The sequence below is a fragment of the Lathyrus oleraceus genome, chromosome 6 (assembly GCF_024323335.1).
Source record: "Lathyrus oleraceus cultivar Zhongwan6 chromosome 6, CAAS_Psat_ZW6_1.0, whole genome shotgun sequence".
Taxonomy (NCBI): Eukaryota; Viridiplantae; Streptophyta; class Magnoliopsida; order Fabales; family Fabaceae; genus Lathyrus; species Lathyrus oleraceus.
Window position 1 is genome coordinate 61135953 of NC_066584.1, and position 26333 is coordinate 61162285.

General features: G+C 36.8%; 1 pseudogene; it reads right to left on the bottom strand.

Moving 5' to 3' along the window:
* Positions 1–1545: 1545 nt before the first annotated feature.
* LOC127094018 (inorganic pyrophosphatase 2-like) lies at positions 1546–7720 on the bottom strand (annotated as a pseudogene).
* Between the last annotated feature and the right edge of the window lie 18613 nt (positions 7721–26333).

Here is a 26333-nt window from a genome sequence, read left to right on the forward strand (position 1 = left end):
AGGAGGGAGAAATGGATTGATTTGTTTATTGAAAAAATACTCGACGTTGGATCGAGTCATTATTTTTGATCTTTTGGAAATAGTTGATTTTATTCTTGTGTTAGTATCTAACTAAACAGTCAAACAAATAAAGAAATAAAACAGTACAAAATTATTACACATCGGGGGAGTGGGGTACATTTTGTCAAATGGGGATTCAAAATCATGAAATAATTAAATCGGGCCCAAACAAGAAATAATGCAATGTATGAGTGTAAGTGCAAGAGAACTGACTCATTGTAAGAAATCCCAAGAGTAAGCTATGTGAGGTTGATGGCGATGCTTAAAAAGCAATCGACTTACAAGGGTATGAAAATGGGCTCGACATTGAATCGAGAAAAGTGTGATTCTAATAGTTTAAAGCGGTTTGAATGGATGATGAAATTAAAGGAAACCAAACTTGTGTTATTAAATAATAATGAAACTATGAGTATAGGAGAAATTATAATAAAACATAAACATGAAAAAACTGAATGCTAAAAGAAATAAACTGCTATACATGGGTATCGAACCCACTCCACTAAAGACCATGAAATTGCCCTCTCTCCACTAGACCATTTATGATTAGCTATTATTTACAAAAACAACTTGGGTATATAAACCAGAACAGATTGGAATAAAAAATAAAATAAAAACTAAAATGAAGTAGTCTGTTGGGTTTTCAAAAGAGAAGTTAATTGGTGGAGATAAACATGAATATGTTACGATTACCCATAAGCCAAAATTAATGACCAACTAAGGGAAACTAAATGGACACTTAAATGGATTTAACGGTCGGTTTAATAAAGATTAAATAATAAAAAAAAGAAATGAAGAGTGAGGACGCGAACATCCCAGAACTCATCGTCCCCCTCCCAAATTCATTCTCAGAATCTCTCTACCTCACACCTCTCTCAATCGCGTCCTCAACCTTCTCGCGTCCGCAACCTCAACCCTCTCTCTCACCCTCAATTATTCATCCTCAACCTTCGCTCACCGCTCTGCCTCACACCCAAAGGCGAAAAAAACAGAGATTTAAAAGGAAGGTCCAATACGAAAGCTCACCTTTGGCGGTGATTCGGCGATGGTAGCGAGCTTGCAATGGGCTTTCTTCGTTAGGCTTCAAGGTTTTCCGCCGTCGATTGAAATTAGGTTCGTTCCTTTGGTGTTTAGCGTTTCTGTTGTTTTTGGATTAGGGCTTTTTTTGGTGGTCGCCTCCGATCTCCCCCTGATTCTCTTCCATCTCTTTTTTTTTATATCACAGCTTTAGGGTTTCGGATTGGTATATGGAGTTCAAAAGAGTATCTCTGCAAACTCCTTTTGATGTGCTCAGTTGGGATTGCTCTATTTGATGCTAGATTCGAAAATGGTAATGTGAACAGTGTACTTTCTTCCTCTAATTTGTCTCAATTCCATTTCAGGTATTTTCGAATCTTTACTGCCTTGGCTAATTGTATGTTTTTTACTGCAGTGAAAACGATGAAAACATGATGAGCTTCGGTTTTCACATGGCCTTGGTTTATGAACTCAGTTTTGGATGGCTTGTGCGTCCAGCATGGTTTGACTTCTGCAATTTGATGTATCATGATGACCTTGTAGGATACACTCATTATTCTGGTTTTGGTTTATAGCATTGTAGCTCTGATGTTTATTGCAAAAGCTTGTAACTCTTTGATCTTTGTCTTGTTGGCCAGAAAACTTGGAGTCTTCAATCATTATTTTGTTGACCAACTTCATCAAAACTAGTTCAAACTCTTCTCCATCACACCAACCATGGATTTGAGCCTTAACGAGTGAAGGATCTTTGCATATCAAATCCCAAATTAGATAATTCTCCCTTGGCATCACAAAGTCTCTTTCTCTAAGCCTCAAGCTAGGACAGTAATCACCAGTACCATCACCAAGGTAGATAAACCTTTTGTTATCCAATTCACTAACTGTGTTTTGAATTCTATCAATGATTAAACCCTTGCACATGTTTGGAGGGCATGGATTAGCACAACGATGTGTTTTTTTATTGAAGTCATGATAAGGTGAAATTTTAACCCTTCCTTGTTGATTAACATAACAATCCTCAAATCACACCCTAAAGCATGCGTTGATTTGATTGCAGGTATGATTCTGTGATGGAAGCGGTAACTTCGGCGGAGAGAACGACAATAGCGAATGCTAGCCAACAGTTGGATTAAAGTTACACCAACCAAAACACCCGTGCTTAGACCTGCTTCTAGCCGACAAGATTGTTGTTGCCTTATTTCAGACAGTAGAAACAATCTAAAATGGAGATTAAGGTCTCTTAATTTAAACCGCCATCTTCAACTCAATCTTTTGGTGAGGATTATAGTTAATGAGCTTGAAATTAGTAGTCACAAAAGCGTCTATATCTTTCTTCTTTGCATTGATTTTTTTGAGTTGGAAAAGGTTTTGGCAGGTTATGAAGTTGCTCCTGCAAAGGCCTCACATGAGTTTGGTAAACGTGTGCATCTCCAAGAACATGGATAAAAACACCTTATTGAAAACATCTAAAAGCTGATCAAACCCATGGTCGGCATAGTCATTGTGCATGTTAGTATGCATGGAAACAAAGTGTCTCCACTGAAGCCCATATACAGGTCCTAAGTCACCCTTCTTGTGCATTGCAGAGTCGGTGAGTTTACGCAGAAATGTTGCATTTGACGTTGTGCAGAATTCTTAGAACATGGCGTATTCTATTGAATTGTCGTATGATAAATTTGCATCTTCGGTTGGTCCTTTGCAGGTTACGCGTACATGGAAAGAATTAGCATGAAGGCTCTTACTTGCGACTGCTGAATTGTGTCGAGCTATTTGTCTATACAGGAGTAGTAGCTTTGAAAATTCATCAACCCGTCGAAAAACGTAATAGCATCATGACCGACACTTGATTGAATGAAAACTGAATGATTATGATTATGCTGCAAGTTGTAACCAGATGATTTTAAATTGCCTGTTATGGTTTGGTTTAATTTTGCAGGGCCACCGTGGTGTTTGTTGTAGTGGCCAAGCCTGTTGGAATGCATCAAGACCTTTATCTTTGACCATTATCCAACACGAGAACCAACAATCCTAAACTGCAGAATAGAGGAGTAAATTATCTAGACGGTTCCACTTAAGAGTTCAGGCTCAGCATCATGTGGAAGGAATATTGAAAGATTATCCAAGTTGGGAAAGCCTTGAAGTCTCAATCCATTCTCATTTGCCAAATGGAGTAGACATATAAAGCACAAGTGAGGGAATATGCCATTGATGTTTGCAGCGGCATTGCATTTGGCAGGAAACTTGGCCAACAAATTCTTGAAATACATTATTTCTTCTTCGTCCTGAACTAAAGAAAATTTAGTAGATGCTTGAACTTTGTTGTTGACTGCCTGTAGGTTACTTGGACCACCAATTCAGTGGCATAGCTTAGATTATCAGTTTAGTGTAGACATTAGCATAATTTTGCTTGGTTTGTTTGCTGCTGCTATGCTATGTACAACATGCATGTTTGATGACTGTGGATGCTATTGGTTTAGACATGATGTTGCTGTTATGGAATTATGTTGTGCCTTATAGCATGGTGTAGCTTGGTTTATGGAAATAGGTGTTTTGGTTATAAAATGGATTTGTATTTTTTTAGAAATAATCCAAGACTAATCTAAATGATAAAAAAACAATAAAAACCAATTAAAATCAAATTAATCTAATTTGTTAAAACTACTTTGATGTCAAATTCTAACATTTATTTGGAAATTAAAAAATCAATTAGAATTTGAATCATTAGTAAAAATACAATTAAGATTAAATTGAAATTTGGAATTAGACTTAATTTGAAATTAAAATCACATTGAAAATTAAAAAAAAAATCAAATAATTAGAATCCATTTTATAATCAAAACACCATGATAAAGAAAAAAAAAGCCTAGACAATGACCAATGTTTAACAAAAAATATGGATTTGGGAAGAGGGACGATTGCCTTTGGTCATGAATGCATGCAAATGAACTTTAGGCCAAGTGCCAAATGAAAAAATAAAAAATGAAAAAATTCAGGACCAAAATCAGGGTATGACAGTGATCTTAGGGCCTCTCCATGTGATGCAGTTGTGTCAGCAAAGACTTAGTCAATTATGGCGACTTGGTTTCCCCGAAGGCTGCCTCTCATACAATGTTGTCCCTTGGTGTAGCGTATTGCATGTTCATTTTATTTTCGAGCATTCTATCAGCCAAGAATTGTGAGTTCAGCTGGTGTAGTAGGTTGTATACGTTGTTAAGCAACTCAGTGTCTCCCTACACTCAAGTTTTGCTTGCAACAATTAAAGGCTTAAAAACATTTCTTGTTTAGGTATAACCGGTTATGAAGGAGGTCGATGTGATGGTCTACATATCAAGGTTGTTGTATAGGTCTAAAGAAGAGAAGAGCTTGGAACTCTATTTGACCAAATCTTGACGGAACAAAATCTTGCTACGTAAGGTTAGATAGAGAGTCTACCACAATTGGACTGTTGTCCATTAGAGCATGGGTAGGAATAGCTGGAGCTTTGGCGGCTTCAACAACAACTTGTCATTCGGCGAAAGATCGAGTGACTTTGGATGTGACCATGCTCGATGAGTTTGATGATAGACCTATATGAGGAGGAGATTGATGCTTCTAGAAAAAAGATCGATGATCTGGATCTTTAGTAGAGAAATAATGTTTTTTTTGTTGTTAAAAATTAGCGGAAATCATAAGTCATTTTTCACATATGGTGACACTATTCTTCTATGGAACCACAAATGTGTAGTAAAGTGGTGACATGAGATATTGGATAGGTGGAGCAAACGTCCAATGTGACGAAGTAGGGTGGACCTAAAAGGTTAATTAACACGCAAACGCAGTGAGAATGAGAGGTATTGTGAGAGGGAAAATGAATTAATACCTGAAATTGAAAACTTTACCCTTATATACGAATAGTGATTGAAACCACTCACGAGTGGTGCGTCGCATTATACAGACAAGTGTCCGATTGAATTGGATGGTAATTGATACATTAGAGGATGATATTATCTGTTTTTGTTTTTGTTCCAATTGAAGGTCTACCTACTTCGCCTTTCTACTAAAAACAATCATTCTTGGACTTTTGCCCTGGATCCTATGAACGATCCAGAATAATTTCTATAATAAAAAAACCAACTAAATATGTAGTTAACATGCGTTTTGACGATTGCCGCCGATACGTGCATGTGGGCATAAGCTTTTCAACATGTGTTCTTTCCATTGCAAATGAAATTATCACCACTATCATTAATTTGTGATAGTTCAGGTTATGACAACAGAATGAATGTCCTCCAACTATTTGTATCTGCATTTAATTGTAATAAAATTATCGTAATTTCATTTGTTATACGTCGTTGGTTGATGTTGATGTTGATGAGGGAGAGAGATAACAGTCGTGCCGATAAACATCAATGTCGATATTTTGTCATGATTCTTGAGAAAATTGCCATTTTAGAAAAACATCTATAAAAGACTCTTTTAATTCGTTTTGAGATATAGACCGTATTATATATATCCATCAACGTATATTATTCCACCACCAAAGAAATTATTTCTCTGTTTATTGCAACCGCTTCATCTTTCTTTTGGAATATTTTAAGAATAAACTCTTTGTACATGAAATAGTGAGATATTAAAATATAAGAATCAAAAGTAAAATGTTGAAGAAAAAAGCTTAATTGATTTTAGATTGAATTCTGCCGGGTAAAAAGAGATTTTCCTTCTGGACTCTATTCCTGTAGTCACTACCGAATGGTTCATAAAAAACATGTTTAAAAAGGTTGGTATTTATTTTCTCACTTCTTTCTGGGATGACATTGGACGGGTTCAACCCCTTTGAGATCCCTTTTTCCCAACTTTTTCAACTTTCTGTTCAATATGATCATAAAGTTGGGAGCACATGTCATTTGGGATGAAGGGGCCTAGTTTTGGGATCTCATGTGGAGGATAGAGCTTTTATATAGAAATAGGATTTGATTATACACTATAAAAAAAACATATTTAATATCTGACCGCGAAGGAGATTTAACTTCAGTTATAAAAATGAGGTAATAAAGAACGTAATGAAAATTTATTACATTATTTATCAATTTTAAATAATCGATGGATAAAGTGTTCTTCGGATGAATTCGATCTCTAACTTCTGAATTTTTATTATTTTAAAAACAGGATTGCAGGCTCCACATTTCCTCAATTATTTGAGAAATCAAGGTAATAAGAAACAATTATTACATCGGTTTATAATAAAAAACAAGAGGAGAATATTGTTATTTAATTTTTTTTAATATTTTAGTTAAACCTATATTGCAAATCCATATTTTAGTCATATGTGAAAAAGAAACATCATACCTTTTACTTATTTCTCAAATAGACACATTGTATCAAAAATATTCATTGTTTACACCATTTGCAAAGTTAAAATGACACATGTACACCTTATAATTTTATAATAAATTCAAACTAAAACAAATTATTAACTAACAAAAATGATAACAAGAATGCAAAGTCTTATAGATCATCCAAAGTTCTCTTTTGTGATTTGTCATCGGTCGTTAAACACCTATAATTTGAACCACATTTAAAACCAAATAAGATCATCGTTAACAACAACATTAAATATTTAGTAAAAAGAATATAAAAAGATAAATGAGTAAATATATATTACTAAGTGATATAAAATATTTACTTATCAGTTTTCTCATATCCCCTCTTGATGATCATGACGAATAACATGCACATCATCATCAAAATCATTTTCTTCAGATTAGAGATATATATATGTTGCGGAAGAGGGGGTATCAAATTTTTAATATTGATTTTCATCATTATGATGAACATATTTTCCTTGTAGAACAATTGACCATCTTATGTTAGAAGGGTCAATGACATAAAAAACTTATTTTGCTTGGGATGTCATGATGAATGATTCGTTCATATAAGTCGACTTTTGAAGATCAACTCATGTGAATCATAATTAATCGGTTTCTACATCAGTGTTACTATCAATCAACTTGCACTTAAATAAAGGTACTTTAAAAGTAACATAAGTAATCTCTATAATCTCCTCAATGACCCCAAAATACGCTCTAGATGACAGTACAAGATTCTTATCTTTCGAACTAGAGAAGTACATGGATTCAACTTCAACCATAACCACACTATTTTGCACAGTACTATAACCATCCATTGATTTTGTATATAATGAGTATTTATTAATTTCATATGCACTCCAAGTTATTACACTCAACTTAAGAATATGTGACATCCATTTAATTATCTCTGATTCGGTACTCTCTTCAGAAACTCTTTCATTAAACCAAGTTATGAAAGTTTTGATATGCTCTGTCAATAACATGTTTTCACTCATCCATGAGAATTTTTCCTTAATAAGACTTGTGTGAACGGTTAATTAAGGTTGAACTTCACTAACGTTATTCAATATATACAAATGTGCTTAAATAACTACATCTCGGTTAAATGTCTTGACATTTAAACCTTCAATACCTCTACCATCATATCTTCCATCATGACAAGACCCAAGAATTCCTATAGAGTCCACTTCTGACAAATAGTTTGTACAAAACTCAATAGCTTCTTCTGTGATATACCGTTTAACGATCAAAGCTTCTAGACGATGATGATTCTTTATATACCCTTTAAAGATCTTCATGTATCACTCTATCGGATATATCCACCGTAAATAAACCGAACCAAAAATTTGAATCTCCCTTAATAGATGAAGAATTAAGTGAACTATAAAAAAACAATTGATGTAGGGAAAACATATCTAATTGACACAAGATAATTGCAGTCTCATATTCTAACTCGTCTAAATTTTTAGGTTCAATGACTTTACTACATATATAATTGAAGAATAACCATGATTTGATTATAACTAACCTTACATTTTTTGGTAGAATGTCACAAATAGTAACTGGTAAAAGTTGTTGCATTAAGACATGGAAATCATGAGACTTTAATCCAACTAATTTGAGATCATTCATTGATACAAGTTTCTTCACATTTGATGAGTACACTTGGGAACTTTGATACCCTGCAAACAATCACTAATTCTTTTTCCTTTTTTAGATAGAGTGTGACATGATGGGGGAAAATATGTTCTATTTCCTATATCCTTTGGGACTAACTCTTGTCGCATACCCATCACCACCATATCTACACATGATTTATTAGTATCTTTTATCTTTCCTTTAATGTTTAGAAGTGTTCCAATCAAACTATCACATACAGTTTTCTCTAGATGCATCATATTAAGACAATGTCTTACATCGAGACTAGACTAATATGGAAGATCAAAGAACATCGACCTCTTTTTCTAAATACTTTTCTCCAGATGAATTTTTTTGTTTCTTTCCAAAGACAATATTAATGCGTTGTTGTTTTTTATAAACATCATTCCCGGTTAAGGGCTTTGGAGCGATACTAAACTCCTGTTTTCCATTAAAATCCTTCTGCAATCTATAGTATAAGTGATTAGGTCTTAGAAATTTTCTATGTCCAAGGTAAACAATATTTTTTCATTTTTTAATTAGTGGAAGAATGTATAATATTCACATATCGGACACGCTTTATGTCCTTTGACGTTGTACCTAGATAAATTTTTGTATGCAGAAAAGTCATTGATTGTACAAACAAACATGACACGTAACTTAAATTTATCACATGTATATAGATCATCAACACCAACACCTTCTTCCCACAAAATTCTTAAATCTTCAATCAATGACGTTAAATAAACATCCATGTCGTTCCCTGATTGTTTTAGACTCGAAATCATCATTGATAACATCATACATTTGCGCTTCATGCATAACCAATGAGATAAGTTGTAAATTATAAGAACATGCCATGAAGTATGGTTAATACTAAAATTACCAAACAGGTTCATTTCGTTGGTGGCAAGTCCAGGCCTAAGTTTCCTTGGCAAAAGGGTAAAATCTGGAAAGAACAAATCAATTTTCTTCCATTTCAATGAATCAGTTGCATGGAGAATTTTTACATCACATAATCTTTCATCTTCATGCCATCTATTATTATTTGCGACGTTTACATTAGCAAACCATATCTTGAACCTTTGAATTATCGGTAGGTACCATATCACCTTGGAATGGACACCCTTTCTAGTTACATCATCATCATCTTCAGCACCATTGTCCTTCTTCTTGTACTGTGGGTGCACATACCTCAGACACTCCTTCAAGCTTTCATATTATTACCTATATAATATGAATTCATTACGATATGTATTTATTTTTACTTAGTCCAAACTCGTTGGCCACAATATCTTCTTGGTCTCATAACTACGGTTCGGAAACATGTTACCTTTTGGAAGCATTTCTTGCAACAATTCAAGCAATTCAGTGAAATATTGATCCATCCACCCACCTCATTCCTTTAGATTAAATAGTCTTAACACAACTGACAATCTTGTAAAAAAATTGCATCCCAGATATAGCGGTTCTTCGGGATCTCTTTGCAAAGTATCTTCCACGTGAGTTTTCTTAAACGCATCTACTCCAATATCACGAATCATATCTTCTAGAGTATCATTCAAAAATTCATCATCTTCAACTCTATGTGACATAAGTATTTTTTTGTCACTTCACCATGCCATACCCATTTCGTGTAATTTTGAATAATTATATCAGAACTTAAATGATTGAAGATAACATCTCTCGAATGTTTTTGCGTAATTCAGAAAAATTTATAAGGACACCAAAAATTCTCAAACTATAATTTTTTTGTTTCACAAAGAAATATCTTGAAAATTTTGTTTATAATATAGTCCTTTGTTTGACTATTGGAACACACAGAGAAATGGATGAATGATAAAAAATTGAAAAATGAAATAATACATGTTACTTTCAATTTTATTTCCATTCACCCTTTTTTTCAATAGAAGTAATCTATTACCTTGGTATTTTTAAAAACCAAAGGGAAAACTCCATATTTTATTTAAATTTTTATATTAAAAATAAAAAAATCTTTTACCTCGGTTTTTATACTCCACCGAAGGGTAAAGTAATCGAGTTTATTGAATTTTTTTGTCGATCATAAATAAATCTTTGTTATCCATTTATATAGGATCAACACTCTTAGCACTACCATCACATTAACTCACAAGTAACAATTGTGATCCGTGTTAAACCGTCACGACAAACATTGAGAATACGAACGCTACAATATGTATCTCAATTAGTCTGAATGACAAACATTGGTAATGAAAACATCAGGAATGAAAAAGGTGAAACTTAAAGAGGTCTAGAAATAGTCTTCTTGATAGATTGTAAAAGTAGAAAATATTATTAGTTCAAGTTTGTGTTATTTACATAATCTCTTGTATTTATACATGATAAAGTAGTTTCCTTATATAATATTTGTTTAATTTTCTATATTCATATCAAACGAATGAGAATTCATTGAGAATATACTCCAATATAAGGAATGCAAAATATTTCATCATTTGATCTTCCCCAAAATACACAAGAATAATGATGAAGATGTTTCAAGATTCTGTAAGTAATTTAATCCCTGCCTTTTCATTGATAAGAATACTCCTTATATACATGTATGACAGTGTCTATATTTGGAAGCTAATAATATACAATTATGATGTATACAAATTATAGAGATATCCTAATAATTATACTAATTATAGAGATATTCTAATACTCCCCCGCAATTGAAGCGGGAGGTGGACAGACGTTGAGGTTGTCTCTGAAGTGTTGAAAAAGTATGAGAGGAAGTCCTTTGGTAAAAGTATCTGCAATTTGATGTTTCAAGGGGATATTGAGAACCCTGACTTGACCCCGAGCGACCTTTTCACGAACGAAATGAATTTCCATCTCAATGTGTTTCGTTCGTTGATGCTGGACTGGGTTACCTGAGAGGTAGATGGCACTGACATTGTCGTAGTACACCATGGTGGCTTTATGAATAGGGAATTATAACTCAAGCAGAAGGTTTTGTAACCAGCAGGATTCAGATACCACATTAGCAACTCCACGGTACTCTACTTCAGTACTAGAGCGTGAGAGTGTGGGTTGTCGTTTAGACGACCAAGAAAGTAGATTGTCTCCAAGATACACCCAATAGCCGGAAGTGTAATGTCTAGTGTCAGGACATCCTCCCTAATCTGCATCTGTATAAGATAGTAATGAAGTAGTAGATGAGGGATATAGATGTAAATCGTAGTGTTTTGCGCCCTGAATGTAGCGTAATATCCTGCAGAGAGCATGCATGTGGGTGTCCATCGGATTATGCATAAAGAGACAGATTTGTTGAACCGCATATGAGATATCAGGTCGTGTGAAGGTAAGATACTTGAGGGCACCTGCAAGCCTATGGTAGAGAGACGGATCCTCATACGGGACAATATGTGCGACACTCATCTTGGGTTTTGTATCTGTTAGGGGCCAATTAGTACTACTTGTTATATAATTTTATTGGTCCCTTTTACCAATTTTTGATGTAATTACACACTTTTATTGTCACTATTTTGTATAAATGCAATTAGGTTTAATTGATGTTGTTTTGAGTAGTTATTTCACATATTTGTTAGTTTTGTAGATTTTTTGGGCAAGAGAGCTTCGGAATGCACGATCATATTTTAGAAGAAGTGTTGAATGCACTTTGGAGGCCTAATTTTGAAGATTAACACTTGGAAGAATAATTGGATGAAGCTTGCAAAGCAAGGAAGCTGAAGTAGCTTCAGTTCGCGCCGCGATCTCCCTTCGCGCCGCGAACCTTGCGAATCCAGCAAGCTGTTTTGGCCAAGTGTGCTGTTTTCAAGGCCAGCTGTGTTTTTCCATTTCTGTATCTGTTTTAGGGGGCTTTTCAGCTTTAGATGGAAAATGAGCATTTTAGGAAAGGTCAACCCTTTTAGAAAACAGAATGGAAATTGTTCATTCATTCAAACATAGGTTGATATTTTGTAAGAAGAGAAAAATAGAGTTTTATTCTCCATTGCCTTTTGCTTTCCAAAATGATGATGAGGAGCTAAACCCCATTTTGTCAAGATTGGAGATAGTAGCTATTCCTATTTGTTTATGTATTTCATTTTACTCTTATATATGACAAAAGATTGTTGATGTATTGAATGATATTTTTTCCCTAAGTTAAATATTAGATTTGAGTAGTTGTTGAAAGAGATTATTTAAGTCTTGACAGAAAATATGTTTTCAAGTAGTGAATAAGTTGTATAGATAGATTTATTCACTACTATTCTTTTGTATCATCCATTAAAGATTGCTATATTGATAGTTAGGTGGAGAAATCGTCTAAAGATTAATATAGTGATTATCACAATATCATTTAGACATAAATGATATTGAGAGGATACTTGAACATCATCAATAATCTTGAATCTACATAGTTGTCATAAGGAAGCATAAGCAATTTGAATAGTGAACTCCAATCTTGCCAAGCCTCTTACATTTGATTAAAACTATTTTATTGTTTTAGTGACATTTTACTCAAAAGATAAGTTTTCAAACAAAACAATTTGGTTACTTTCTAAACTTATAACAATTTGGATTATAGAACGGCGGTAATAACAACCAATCTCTGTGGATACGATATTAAAATATTTGCCGAAGATATACTTTTCAACAAATTGGCGTCGTTGCCGGGGATTGGTGTTTGATATTACAAGCATTGCAATAATTCATTTTTCTAAGTTTTGTTACTTTTATTACTACCCCTCTTGTGTTTCACTTGGTTTGTTAGTTTTGTAGATTCTAGTGCATGCGAGGAAAAGCTACCGAGGAGCAATTTCAATTCGATCCCGAAATTGAAAGAACACTTCGAAAGCTCAATAGAAAAACACAAAGAAGAAGGAAACTAGCCGAAGAGAGGAATCGGAGAGAAGAAGCATCTACTTTCGCACTTGTTCAAGTCGAAGAAGTGGTTGTAGAGGCTTGTGACGGAAACATGGCGGATGACACTCCTACCGAAATGTTCGCTAATAGTTCAAGAAGGAATGCTCAATTTGCTCGTGGAGGAAGGAATACAGAGATGAAGACCGGAATCCTCCAACTTCTCTATGCAAATCCATCACCGGAATGGACCATGAAGATCCGTATACCCATCTCATCAAATTCTATGAGATTACGGGTTCTACGAGAATTGATGAAACGGGTGAAAAGGAATTATTCAAGAGGATGTTCCCACACTCCTTAGTGGGAAAGGCAAAAGAGTGGTACCTTGATCAAGCACCAAGAGTGATGACGGATTGGAATTTGCTAGAAGAAAAGTTCTTAGAAAGATATTTCCCTTAATCCCGATTCATGGAAGCCAAAACGGTTATTGCGGTATTTACTCAAGGAAGCAACGATTCTCTAAATGAGGCTTGGGAAAGATTCAAGTCAATGTTGAGAAAATGCAAGGGTCATGGTTTTTATGAGCTCACTCAAATCCATATTTTTCTAAATGGCTCCAATCAACTCACAAGACACTTTTGGATGCTACCGCGGGTGGCTCTCTTATGTCAAAGAATGCGGAAGAAGCTAAAGTCATTATTGACCGGATGGCACTCAATGATCGTCAAAGTCAACATGACTGTAGTCCTTCACAACGTAAACCGGGAGTTCTTGAGTTAAATATCAATGATGCCATTCTTGCTCAAAACAAGCTACTTTCTAAACAAGTGGAGTTGTTTACTCAACAAATGGCCAAGCTTCTACAACAAATGAAGGAAATTCAAGGGTCTCAAGTTCGACATCAAGTAGCATGTTACGAATTATGTCAAGGAGATCATCCAACCGGTTTTTGCCCTCCACTAGAAGAAGTGAGTTATGTGAACAATCAAAATCAAGGCTATCAAAGACAACCTCCCAACAACTCATATCCAAGAAACAATCAAGGTTATCAACCATCAAGGTTCAATAACCAAACTTTTCGGCAACAAAGTCCTTATCAACACCCAAACTCTCAAGGACAACAATCGCAAGGAGGAAATTCAAAGCTAGAGGACACTCTTCAACAATTCATGCAAGCTTCCATGGCAAATCAGAAGAGTAACGAGGCAACAATTAAGAATCTGGAAAATCAAGTGGGCCAACTTGCGAAGCAATTGTCGGAACAAACCGCAGGATCCTCGTTTTCCGCTAACACTCAAACCAATCCAAAGGAGCATTGTAAAGCAATTGTCACGAGAAGCGGTAAAGAGTTGACAAGTGAAAAAAGTGAGGAAATTACATTAGAGAATGATGTGGATGTTGTGCTGGAAAAAGAGGATATGGTTTGTGGAAAGGAGAAAGTGGCAGGAAAGCTTCAGTTCGCGCCGCAATCCCCCTTCGCGCCGCGAAAAAGAGCAGGAATTGCCAACAGAGCAACAGATGGAAGTGGAAGGGAAAAAGGATGCCGAACCAAGAAAGAAGAAGAAAGGAGAGAAAGGTGTGAGCGTCATTCCAACTCAACATCTGCCTTATCCACATGCACCATCAAAGAAGGACAATGCTAGACATTATGCACGATTTATGGACATATTCAAACAACTTCTAGTCAATATTCCATTTGCCGATGCATTAGAGCAAATGCCACGTTATGCAAAGTTCATGAAGGATATTCTCACAAAGAAAAGGAGACATGTGGAAGACGAGACAATCTTGCTCGATGCACGTTGTAGTGCCATCATTCAAAAGACTCTCCCAAGGAAGGAATCCGATCCGGGCCGAGTCGTTTTACCGGTAACCATTGGAGGCACCTACATTGGTAATGGTTTGATTGGCTTGGGATCTAGCATCAATTTAATCCCCCTATCCATTGTTAAAAGATTGGGAAATGTTGAGATCAAATCTACAAGGATGACTTTACAACTAGCCGATAAATCTACCACTTCACCATATGGAGTTGCTCAAGACATGCTAGTAAAGGTAGACAAATTCTTGTTTCCGGTGGATTTCGTGATAGTGGAGATGGATAAGGATCGTGATGTTCCTCTAATTCTTGGAAGACCATTCATGAAAACAGCCCGGATGATGATTGACATTGATGATGGATTGATGAAAGTGAGAGTGCAAGATGAAGAGGTGACCTTCAATCTTTTTGAAGCCATGAAGCATCCAAACGACAAGCATGATTCTTTCCGAATCGATGCAACCGAAGAGGAAATAGTGGAGGTTTCAAACCAAGTTCATGTTTCTAATCCTCTAGAAAGATCTCTTATCGGAGCCTACAATGTGTTGACCGAAAATGAAGAAAAAGAGATTGAAGCAATGTTGCATGAATTAGAGTCTTGTGGGGAGCTTGCTTATCATGAAGAAACAAATGAAGACTTGGATGCGACAAATAAAATGGAAGAACCAAAACTAGAGTTGAAAATGCTACCTTCACACTTGAAGTATGTGTTCCTCGGTGACGAGTGTACTAAACCGGTGATCATTAGCAACACCTTGTCCACAAAAGAGGAATACAAATTGATACAAGTGCTGAAAAAGAATGAGGGTGCAATAGGGTGGGTGTTATCCGACTTGAAGGGTATTAGTCCGGCCTATTGTATGCATAAGATCATGATGGAAGAAAATTTCAAACCCGTTGCACAACCTCAAAGGCGTCTAAATCCATCAATGAAAGAAGTAGTTCGGAAAGAAGTTGTCAAACTCTTGGAAGCCGGAATGATTTATCCTATCTCCGATAGTGCATGGGTGAGTCCGGTACAAGTAGTTCCCAAGAAAGGTGGCATGATGGTTATCAAAAATGATAAAAATGAGTTGATTCCAACAAGAACGGTGATCGGGTGGAGGATGTGTATTGACTATAGAAGGCTAAACCAAGCTACAAGGAAAGATCACTTCCCACTACCTTTCATGGACCAAATGTTGGAAAGGTTAGCCGGCAAAAATTTCTATTGTTTCTTGGACGGGTATTCGGGGTACAACCAAATTTCGGTCAATCCGGCGGATCATGAGAAGACGGCTTTTACATGTCCTTTTGGCATCTTTGCTTACCAAAGAATGCCTTTTGGATTATGTAATGCATCGGTAACATTTCAACGGTGTATGCAAGCGATATTCTCGGACTTAATAGAAGAATGCATTGAGGTGTTCATGGATGATTTCTCCGTTTATGGATCATCTTTTGATTTGTGCTTAAAACGCCTTAATGTGGTTTTGGGAAGATGTGTGGAGACCAACTTAGTGCTCAATTGGGAAAAATGCAACTTTATGGTCACCGAAGGTGTTGTACTCGGTCACAAGATCTCCTCCGAAGGATTAGAGGTTGACAAAGCTAAGGTGGAAGTCATTGAGAAATTACCACCTCCAACAAATATAAAAGGAATAAGGAGCTTTCTCGGACATGCCGGTTTCTACCGGAGATTCATCAAAGATTTTTCAAAGATAGCAAAGCCATTGAGTAACTTGCTCAACAAAGGTACACACTTTTTTTCGATGAGTCATGTCTCAAAGCTTTCCTTGATTTAAAAGAAAAGTTAGTCACCGCACCCATATTCGTTGCACCAAATTGGAAACTTGATTTTGAACTTATGTGTGATGCAAGCGATTATGCGGTTGGTGCGGTGTTGGGTCAAAGAAGAGATAAAGTTTTTCATGCTATCCATTATGCTTGTAAAGTGTTAAATGAGGCACAAGTTAATTATGTGACAACTGAAAAAGAGTTACTAGCCATAGTGTACGCATTGGAAAAGTTTAGAGCTTACTTGATCGGGTCAAAAGTTGTAGTCTACACAGACCATTCGACGATCAAATATTTGCTAACCAAGCCGGATTCCAAACAAAGACTAATTCGTTGGATTCTCTTATTACAAGAGTTTAATTTGGAAATCCGGGATAAAAAAGGTTCTGAAAACTTGGTGGCAGATCATTTGTCTCGTTTGGTCAATGTGGACATTACAAACAAAGAAGAGGAAGTAAGAGAAGAATTTCCGGATGAAAAACTGTATGCGATTCAAGCGAGGCCTTGGTTTGCCGATTTTGCTAATTACAAGGCAACCGGTTTAACATCGGAAGACCTCACTAGTAATCAAAGAAGGAAATTCTTGGAGGATGCAAAATATTATGTGTGGGATGATCCATATTTGTTTAAAGTGGGTGTAGACAATATTTTGAGAAGGTGTGTAACAATTGAGGAGTCAAGAGACATCCTTTGGCATTGTCACAACTCTCTGTATGGAGGTCACTATAGCGGTTTGAGAACAGCCACTAAAGTGCTCCAATCGGGCTTTTATTGGCCATCTTTATTTAAAGATGCATATGAACACGCGAAGAGTTGTGATACATGCCAACGGAGTGGAGGAATAGGAAAACAGGATGAAATGCCTCTAACCAACATGCTAGAAGTAGAAGTTTTTGATTGTTAGGGCATTGATTTCGTAGGCCCATTCCCCTCTTCATTCTCAAATGAGTATATACTAGTGGTCGTTGACTATGTTTCGAAGTGGGTGGAAGCAATTACTTCACCTAAGGCCGATGCCAAAACAGTGATTAAATTTTTAAAGAAAAACATATTCTCACGTTTTGGTGTGTCTAGGGTGTTGATAAGTGATGGAGGATCACACTTTTGCAATACACCTCTAGAAAAAGTTTTGCAACATTATGGTGTAAAGCACAAGGTGACCACTCCCTACCATCCACAAGCGAATGGTCAAACGGAGGTTTCTAACCGGGAAGTCAAGCGGATCCTTGAGAAAACAGTCTCGAATTCAAGGAAAGATTGGTCTTTAAAACTGGATGAAGCTTTGTGGGCATATCGTACCGCCTACAAAGCACCTATTGGACTAACTCCATTTTAAATGGTGTATGGGAAGACTTGTCATCTTCCGGTGGAAATGGAGCATAGAGCATTATGGGCTCTCAAATTCTTGAACTTCGACTCCACTTTAGCTGGAGAAAGAAGAAAAGTACAACTCCATGAATTGGAGGAATCAAGGAACAACGCTTACCATTCGAATAAACTTTACAAGGAAAAGGTAAAAGCATATCATGATGGAAAGGTTCGTCATAAAGAGTTTCAAGTTGGACAAATGGTATTGCTTTTCAACTCAAGATTGAAGTTATTCCCTGGTAAGCTGAAGTCAAAGTGGTCAGGACCGTTTGTTGTCAAAGAAGTGCGCAACTATGGGGCCATTGTGGTCGCGGATCCAAAGTCACAAGAGAGCTGGACTGTAAATGGACAAAGACTCAAAGTCTACCATAGTGGCGAAGTGAATCGGGATGTTTGTGTCATCTCCCTAGCCGGACCGAGCTAATCATTGAACCGTCGAGCTCAAAACGACGTTAAACAAAGCGCTTGTTGGGAGGCAACCCAACGTTGTAAGTCTGCATTTTATATTTTGTCAATTCTGATTGTTATGATATTCTGTTGTGTTAATTTTTGTGAAACTTGGGTTCTGTCCACTGCAAATTAATTTTTTCAGAAATTCCTTCAGTTCGCCCCGCGATCATCTTTCGCCCCGCGAACTGAATGGAAAGCTTCAGTTCGCGCCGCGAACAAAGTTCTCCTAGCGAACGGAGCGTGACAGAACCACTTAAATTCTGTTTAGGTTATTTTTCTGTCCACTCTCTTATTTTCAAAACAGTAATCTTCCTCACCTCCAAAACTTTCAAAACTCAAAAATTTCCCTATCCATCTCCCAAATCTTAATTTGTTAACAAAGAATCAAGTCAACTTCAAAAAGGTATGTTGTTCTCTTCATTTCTTCTCCATTCCTTTCGGGTTCTCACTTAGGTAAGAATAGGGTTTTGCAAAGATTGGAATGTGACACTTGAAATAACCTTGCATGTCTAAAGTAGATTCAGATTAGGAGTAGGATAGGGATTGTGATTATGATTGTGGTGGTTCAAACCTTAGGAACCCTAGAAGGCTCCTGGAATTTTCCTGGTTCGCAGGGTTCGCGCCACGAACTGGGAAATTCCAGTCTCATGTTTTATGCTTTTGATTGCTAACTCCCCTATTGTTTTGTTGTGTGGTTGTTCTGATTTTTATTGCAGATGTCTAAGAGAACAAAAACCATGTATTCTGGTCCTTCTCGTTCAATGAGACGGTTTACAAGTGATGAACGTGAAGAAAGATTTGAAAAATTAATCAAGAGAACCATCCAACCGGAAAGGTTCATCTGCTTATCACCGGGTGGGACTTATCGGAATTTGGTATCAAATTTTGAGAGAAGAAGATGGAGTAAACTTTGTGAACCAGAGTCGGCAATCAATTACGACATTGTGCGAGAGTTTTATGCCAATGCTCTGCATCTTGAAGAGGGATTAGCTTTCAATTACCAAACAAGAGTGAGAGGCAAGATTATATCTTTCAGCAGAGACGCAATTAACACATATCTTGGTAATCCTCTCACCTTGGGAGAGAACGAGCGGTGCGAGTATCGTGCCAAGGAATTGGCCAATGGTTGGGATCTTCCAGCGGTGAGCGCTACCTTATGCCTTGAAGGAAAGACATTTGACTTAAATGATCAAGGACTCCCAAAGTCATGGAAAAGAGAAAATCTGAATCTGGAGGCAAGGGCATTTTTGGTGCTTCTGTTGAGCAACATCCGGCTAAGGAGCCACAACACCACTATCCCTTTGGATGTAGGGTGTTTACTATATTACATCATGATCGGCAAATCTGTTGATGTAGCATCAATCATTGCGGGGGAAATGCGCAAGATGGCTATAAGCGGAACAAAATTTGGTGGTAAAGCAGGTGTTCTTGCATACCCGGGGCTGATTATGGGACTTTGCCGACGGGCGAATGTTTCCATTCTGGATGAAGTACATTTCTCTATTACTAGTGTTATTAACGATGCTTATCTGAATAGGTTCTGCCAGAGCCAGATGGACAAAGCCGAAGGAGCTGGGACTTCGTCTTCTAGACCCCGACCCCGCACTACTCCAGCATTCGATCAGATGGCGTTTGCTAATTATTGCTGTGAGAGCTTTGAGGCCTCTAGGAGGTCTCAACCATTCATCTTTGATGCTATGCAGCAATAATTTCAGAACACTTTCCTTGCACCTGAAGCCCGCACATTTCCTTCCCAAGCGGACTATGTTGCCTATGCTAATTGGCCTGAGGGTAGGCCAGCTTTTATGGGGGGTGCAGGAGGTGGTGCAACCCATGACAATGAGATGGAGGACGTCCGTGGATTTGTTGGTGGTGGCCAAGAGGAGGAAGATTGAGGAGTTTGTGAATTTTAGAGTTTGTTTTTATTTTGAGTTTTCTTTGTATTATTAGTGCTTTATTTGTAAAATTTTGATTGTACTTTTGGGTGGCTCTAGTTCACCAAAACTTTGGTTTGTTAGTTGTTTTGATAATTGCATGAATACTCTTTGAGATTTAACTGTGTTACAATCAATTTGGTTTACCAACATTTTTTTGTTTAATTGTTCTTACTCTTAAGTCAAGCTTAAAGCAACCAAGAAATGTTCGCAAAGAAAGAAGCATAGGACACTTCGAGTGGTGATGATAAGAATTAGTGTCGGCATTTCAAGGTACACTTTATCGCTTTCTAGACTTAACATGAGTAGTTTGATGGTGTGTGCAAATTCCATATCATAAATTCATTGAAATATATGTCATTTTTGAATCAAAAAATGACTTAACCAATTGTGAGGAGGCTTTCCATTGTACACTAAAATGCGAGAAATCGAGCATTATTTCAACTCATTCTTATCATGCTAAATCATGCATCAAGCTATTTTTGTGTGAAAATTTTTGAAATGATAGAGGCATTGTTTGTTGAGAAAAACCACTTGACCTAAAAGTTTTGAATCAACGAACCTTGTGAGGAGTAATCCTTAGTTAAACCCTCTTTGAGCTTACCTTAGGATTCATTTGATTGATAAGTGTAAAATCAATTGAAAATTTTGGGAATAAATGAATCCTAATTTCTTTCGTGTCAATTGAACCTTCAAACCGAGTTGTTTGCAAATTTTGCCTTTTGCTTATGTCTAAGTAGGGAGCATTATTGAATAAATTTGGTTTTGGAATCTAAAGTTGGGGAGAGTAAAGTAAAAAGAGTTGATTAGAAACTTGGAAAAGTGAGTTTTTATGAAAGAATGAAAATATGAAAAGAAACAAGAAAAAGAAATCACCCTTGAAACCATAGAGCAAAGAAAAAGAAAAGAAAGAAAAAAAACAAAGAAAAGGCTCATGGTTGTGTGGATGTGAAAAGAAAAAGAAAAGAAAAAAGATGGGGATCAAAGAAATGGAAATTGTGTAGAGTTGAATGTTTGGGAATGCTCCTTTAAGATAGGCAATTTTGTTAAATTCTCTTAATCATATCCTTTCTTGTAACCCAAGCCACATTACAACCCTTAAAAGACCTCTTGATTCTCATTTTTCACATGATTTGGTATTTGTTTTGATGACCGCATGATTTGAGTTGTTGTTGATTTAATTGCTTGATGAGTGAAAGTAAACCTTTATGTTATTCATCATTATTATGATGTGTGCGTAAGTTTGATTCAATTTTGACATACATGGCTTTGAATTCTTTGGTATGATTTTTGCACTCAACCATTTCTCTTATTCATGTTTTGTCTAGAATTGAGATAGGTGGATTGAGAAAGTGCCAAACACTTTTGAACCATTTGAATGTCCTTGGTTAATCCTTGTTTCAATCTTTTGTGTCATTGCTTTGGTTGTGTTGGTGGAAACTTTTGTTTAGGGACAAACAAAATGCTAAGTTGGGGAGAGTTGTTAGGGACCAATTAGTACTACTTTTTATATAATTTTATTGGTCCATTTTACCAATTTTCGATGTAATTACACATTTTTATTCTCACTATTTTGTATAAATGCAATTAGGTTTAATTGATGTTGTTTTGAGTAGTTATTTCACATATTTGTTAGTTTTGTAGAATTTTTGGGCAAGAGAGCTTCGGAATGCACGATCATATTTTGGAAGAAGTGTTGAATGCACTTTGGAGGCCTAATTTTGAAGATTAACACTTGGAAGAATAATTGGATGAAGCTTGCAAAGCAAGGAAGCTGAAGTAGCTTCAGTTCGCGCCGCGAACCTTGCGAATCCAGCAAGCTGTTTTGGCCAAGTGTGCTATTTTCAAGGCCAGCTGTGTTTTTCCATTTTTGTATCTGTTTTAGGGGGATTTTCAGCTTTAGATGGAAAATGAGCATTTTAGGAAAGGTCAACCCTTTAAGAAAACAGAACGGAAATTGTTCATTCATTCATTCATAGTTTGATATTTTGTAAGAAGAGAAAAGCAGAGTTTTATTCTCCATTGTCTTTTGCTTTCTAAAATGATGATGAGGAGCTAAACCCCATTTTGTCAAGATTGGAGGTAGTAGCTATTCCTATTTGTTTATGTATTTCATTTGACTATTATATATGACAAACGATTATTGATGTATTGAATGACATTTTTGCCCTAAGTTAAATATTAGATTTGAGTAGTTGTTGAAAGAGATTATTTAAGTCTTGACAGAAAATATGTTTTCAAGTAGTGAATAAGTTATAGAGATAGATTTAGTCACTACTATTCTTTTGTATCAACCATTAAAGATTGCTATATTGATAGTTAGGTGGAGAAATCGTCTAAAGACTAATATAGTGATTATCACAATATCATTTAGACATAAATGATATTGAGAGGATACTTGAACATCATCAATAATCTTGAATCTATATAGTTGTCATAAGGAAGTGTCATACCCAAAAATTTGCCCGTTAATCTTGCAAGACATTTTTCAAGACATTGATCTTAAGGGAACAAAGACCCAGCACACAGGTGGCCAAATCCAGAAAATGACTTAAAATGGCTTGCTCTCTAGGCGAGCAAAATCATTCGCCTAGCGAATCCTTCGCTGCACCACTCGCCTAGCGAAGCTTGCGAATACCAGAAATTTTGGGCTTCATTCTGAGCCCATCAGGTCACAAAAATTATTATAAATAGCAGAGCTTCATTCACAAAGGGGACGGATACGGAGACAGACAACAAACCCTGGAGGCTAACCCAGAGAATTCAGAGCAACTCTAAAGGAAACCCTGAAGGAAACTCATCTGCACAAAGGTTACCTCCGCCCAACTCAATCTGGCACCAACCCTAAGAGTGATCTGCCAATTCAACGTTGCAATTCAATTGTCAACAGGTTTGCACTACCACTACCGCTTTATGCTTCCAATTTACATGTGGTATTATGATTGAATTTATAAGTATATCTTACGTTTTGCATGTGGATTTAAATATGTATGGATATCTTGAATGTTTAACCATAAAATTTCTGTAATGGATGCCATAGGGTGTGGAGCTTGCTGAAATCGTACTGTTCTTAAATTCAAAACCCGCAGCCGTTCGCCAGCACATCGCTAAGCGAACATGTAGCGAGGGTTCGCCAGGCCCTCGCTAGGCGAGGCAGCAGCGAACGTGACAGTCGCTGATTTTTCTATTCTGATTTTTGCTAATCTGACACGTTTTATTGTAACCATGCATGGTTTACCTGACATTATTACTGTTGTGATTCCTTTTGGTTTGGTGCAACTCTCGATTGCACCCTGATTTGGTATTCTGACCTGTTTGCTGAATATTGTAAGGGCTCACATACTCCTGGAAAAGGTAGCTTGCTAGGTATTCCACTTTATTTGTGGGATACCCCTGTGGAGATTCATCCTAATTACCTAATTGATTATAACGTGGAGATTCATCCTAATTACCTAATTGATTATAATTTGGATATTCATCCTAATTACCTAATTGATTATAAAATATTGCCTTTGAATATGTGATCTTGGACCTCTCTTTGTTGCCTTACGGTATTACGGTATTACGGTCATGTCCCGCGAATGTGGGGATGCACTTAGCAAAGACCCTTCGGTTAAATCATCATGTCCCTATAAGATAAATCATAGTCCCTCGGATGTTGCCTGCGAATATATGATTTTTGTCCCTCGATGTCCCGTCGTTGTAGCCTACGGTTAAATGATGATCGTCCCTTCGAATGCTAAGGTATCCTTACAAATGTTGCCTTCAATGACCAATCGATGACCCTACGATGTCCCTTTTACATCCAAAGGATAAAACTACTTACTTCTCAATAGTAAGGACAGTTTTACCCTCATAAGAATAGGAAATGCCCATAAAGACCTTGGGTAGGTATAACTCTTAAATGCTGACTCACAACCTAAAACATTTTTCATACATCACCCTTTGCAAAACATCTACTAGAAAATCACCACTTGGTATACATTCATACTAGAATCATTGCCAAGTTATATTTTTCTAAACAGCTTTCAAAATTAACCGAGATAAATACTTTGTATACATTCATACAAGAATCATTACAAAGCTAAACTCTCTTTTCAAAACATTCTCTAAGCAGTTCACAAACACTTTTTCAGACAAGAAAAACATAAGTGATCCAGCAATTAAGAGCCCATGGATAACCATGGATACAAAGGGTGCTAACACCTTCCCTTTGTATAATGTACCTCCCGAACCCAAAATCTAATTAAGGTCTTTCCTGTTCTTTTCCACCTTTCCTTATTGGATAAAAGAAAAGTCGATGGCGACTCTTGCTATCCGTGACATTTGCTTTCCAAAGTAAAAACACAACAATCAGTTCACCGTATAACAGAACTGGCGAATCTGCTGGGGATAACTTAAAAAGAGAGGTTGCCTTAAAAAAACAAGATCACTTATTTAAATTGTCTGATTTACTTTTAAGGGATTGCTTGGGTATTCTATGCTTGAGTGAAAGATCCTACACCCGGATCTAGTGTACCTTAGGTAAGTAGCAACAGATCATCGCGACTATCTGGCGTATACTAGAATGGTTAAAATGATGGCTACGGTTAATGTGACACTTTGGATGTCCTGATGTTCCTCATGTTTACTTGAGGAGAAATTTGGCGTCTGCGTGGTGTCATCAAAGCATTAACCAGACCTTTAGAACCCTAATTGACTCATCCCGGCCATTAGAAAGTAGTGAGATAACTGACTTCGGTTCCGACTGGGGTTGGTTGAGACTCGATATTACACTCTTTGAGATTGGACTTTAGGGAAGCTTTGGTCAACCACTTGGTGTTGCACTGAAGTGGACTTAAAGGAAGGTCAATGATTGGAGATCCTTTTAGAACCCGGTTACTATTCTAGGACAGGTTGAACCAACCAGACTTCAGTGGGGAGGGTACTTACCTATGGAACTCATGCAAACCTTAAAAACTTAGGAATGATGGTTGTGTGACTTGCTTGTGCTTGTTATTTACATAACATCATAACATCATAACATCATAACATCTTAATATCATAACATCATAACATCATAACATCATAACATCATAACATCATAACATCATGAATCGTGGCATTGTACTAACCATTTCAAGGGCTTTAAACATTGAAAACATTTCATACATTGCATAGCATAACATAACATTGCATAACAGGTATTCTAAAGGATCAATGTTCTCACGGTCTTCCTATTGCAAACAGAAAAATGGCCCTCGAACAAACTGTCAAAGATCTCCAGGCTCAAAATGCTCAATTCCAGGAGATGATCTTGAACTTATCCAAGGGGCAGGAGGAGCTGAAGGCTCTCTTGCTCGAGAAGAAAAAAGACAAGAAACCTGTGAGTTACATTAACCCGGGAAGAAGGCTTAAAGGACAGGCTGCAGGAGTCAAGATTAGAATTCCGAAGGATCAAGAAGAGGGGACAGATTCAGAAGATGAGAATGCTGATCCTTTCAGCCAGGAGGATGAAGATGAAGATTATGAGAATGAACAATACTCTCCAAGAGATGATAAGTACAAGTTGCTGGAAGAACGTATGCTAGCTATGGAAGGTCAGAAGGCGCCCGGTCTGGACTTCGAAAGCTTGGGTCTAGTCTCTGATGTGGTCATTCCCCGCAAATTCAAGGTCCCCGCTTTCACTAAGTATGATGGGGCATCTTGTCCTCAGATGCATCTGAGAGCTTACGTGAGAAAGATTCAGCCGTATACCACTGATAGGAAACTATGGATCCATTTCTTCCAAGAGAGTCTGTCTGGCACACAGTTAGAGTGGTATTATCAGCTCGAGAGCTCTAACATCCGCACCTGGACTGATTTACCGACAACTTTCTACAAGCACTACCAGTATAATTCTGAATTGGCGCCTACTCGGCTACAGTTGCAAAATATGATTATGGGATCTAAAGAAAGCTTCAAAGAATATGCTCAAAAATGGAGAGATTTGGTTGGCCGAGTCAAACCCCCTATGACTGATCGAGAATTAGTGGACATGTTCACGGGTACACTGATCGGCCCATTCTACAGCCATCTATTGGGAAGTTCCTCATCGGGTTTCACTGAACTTATATT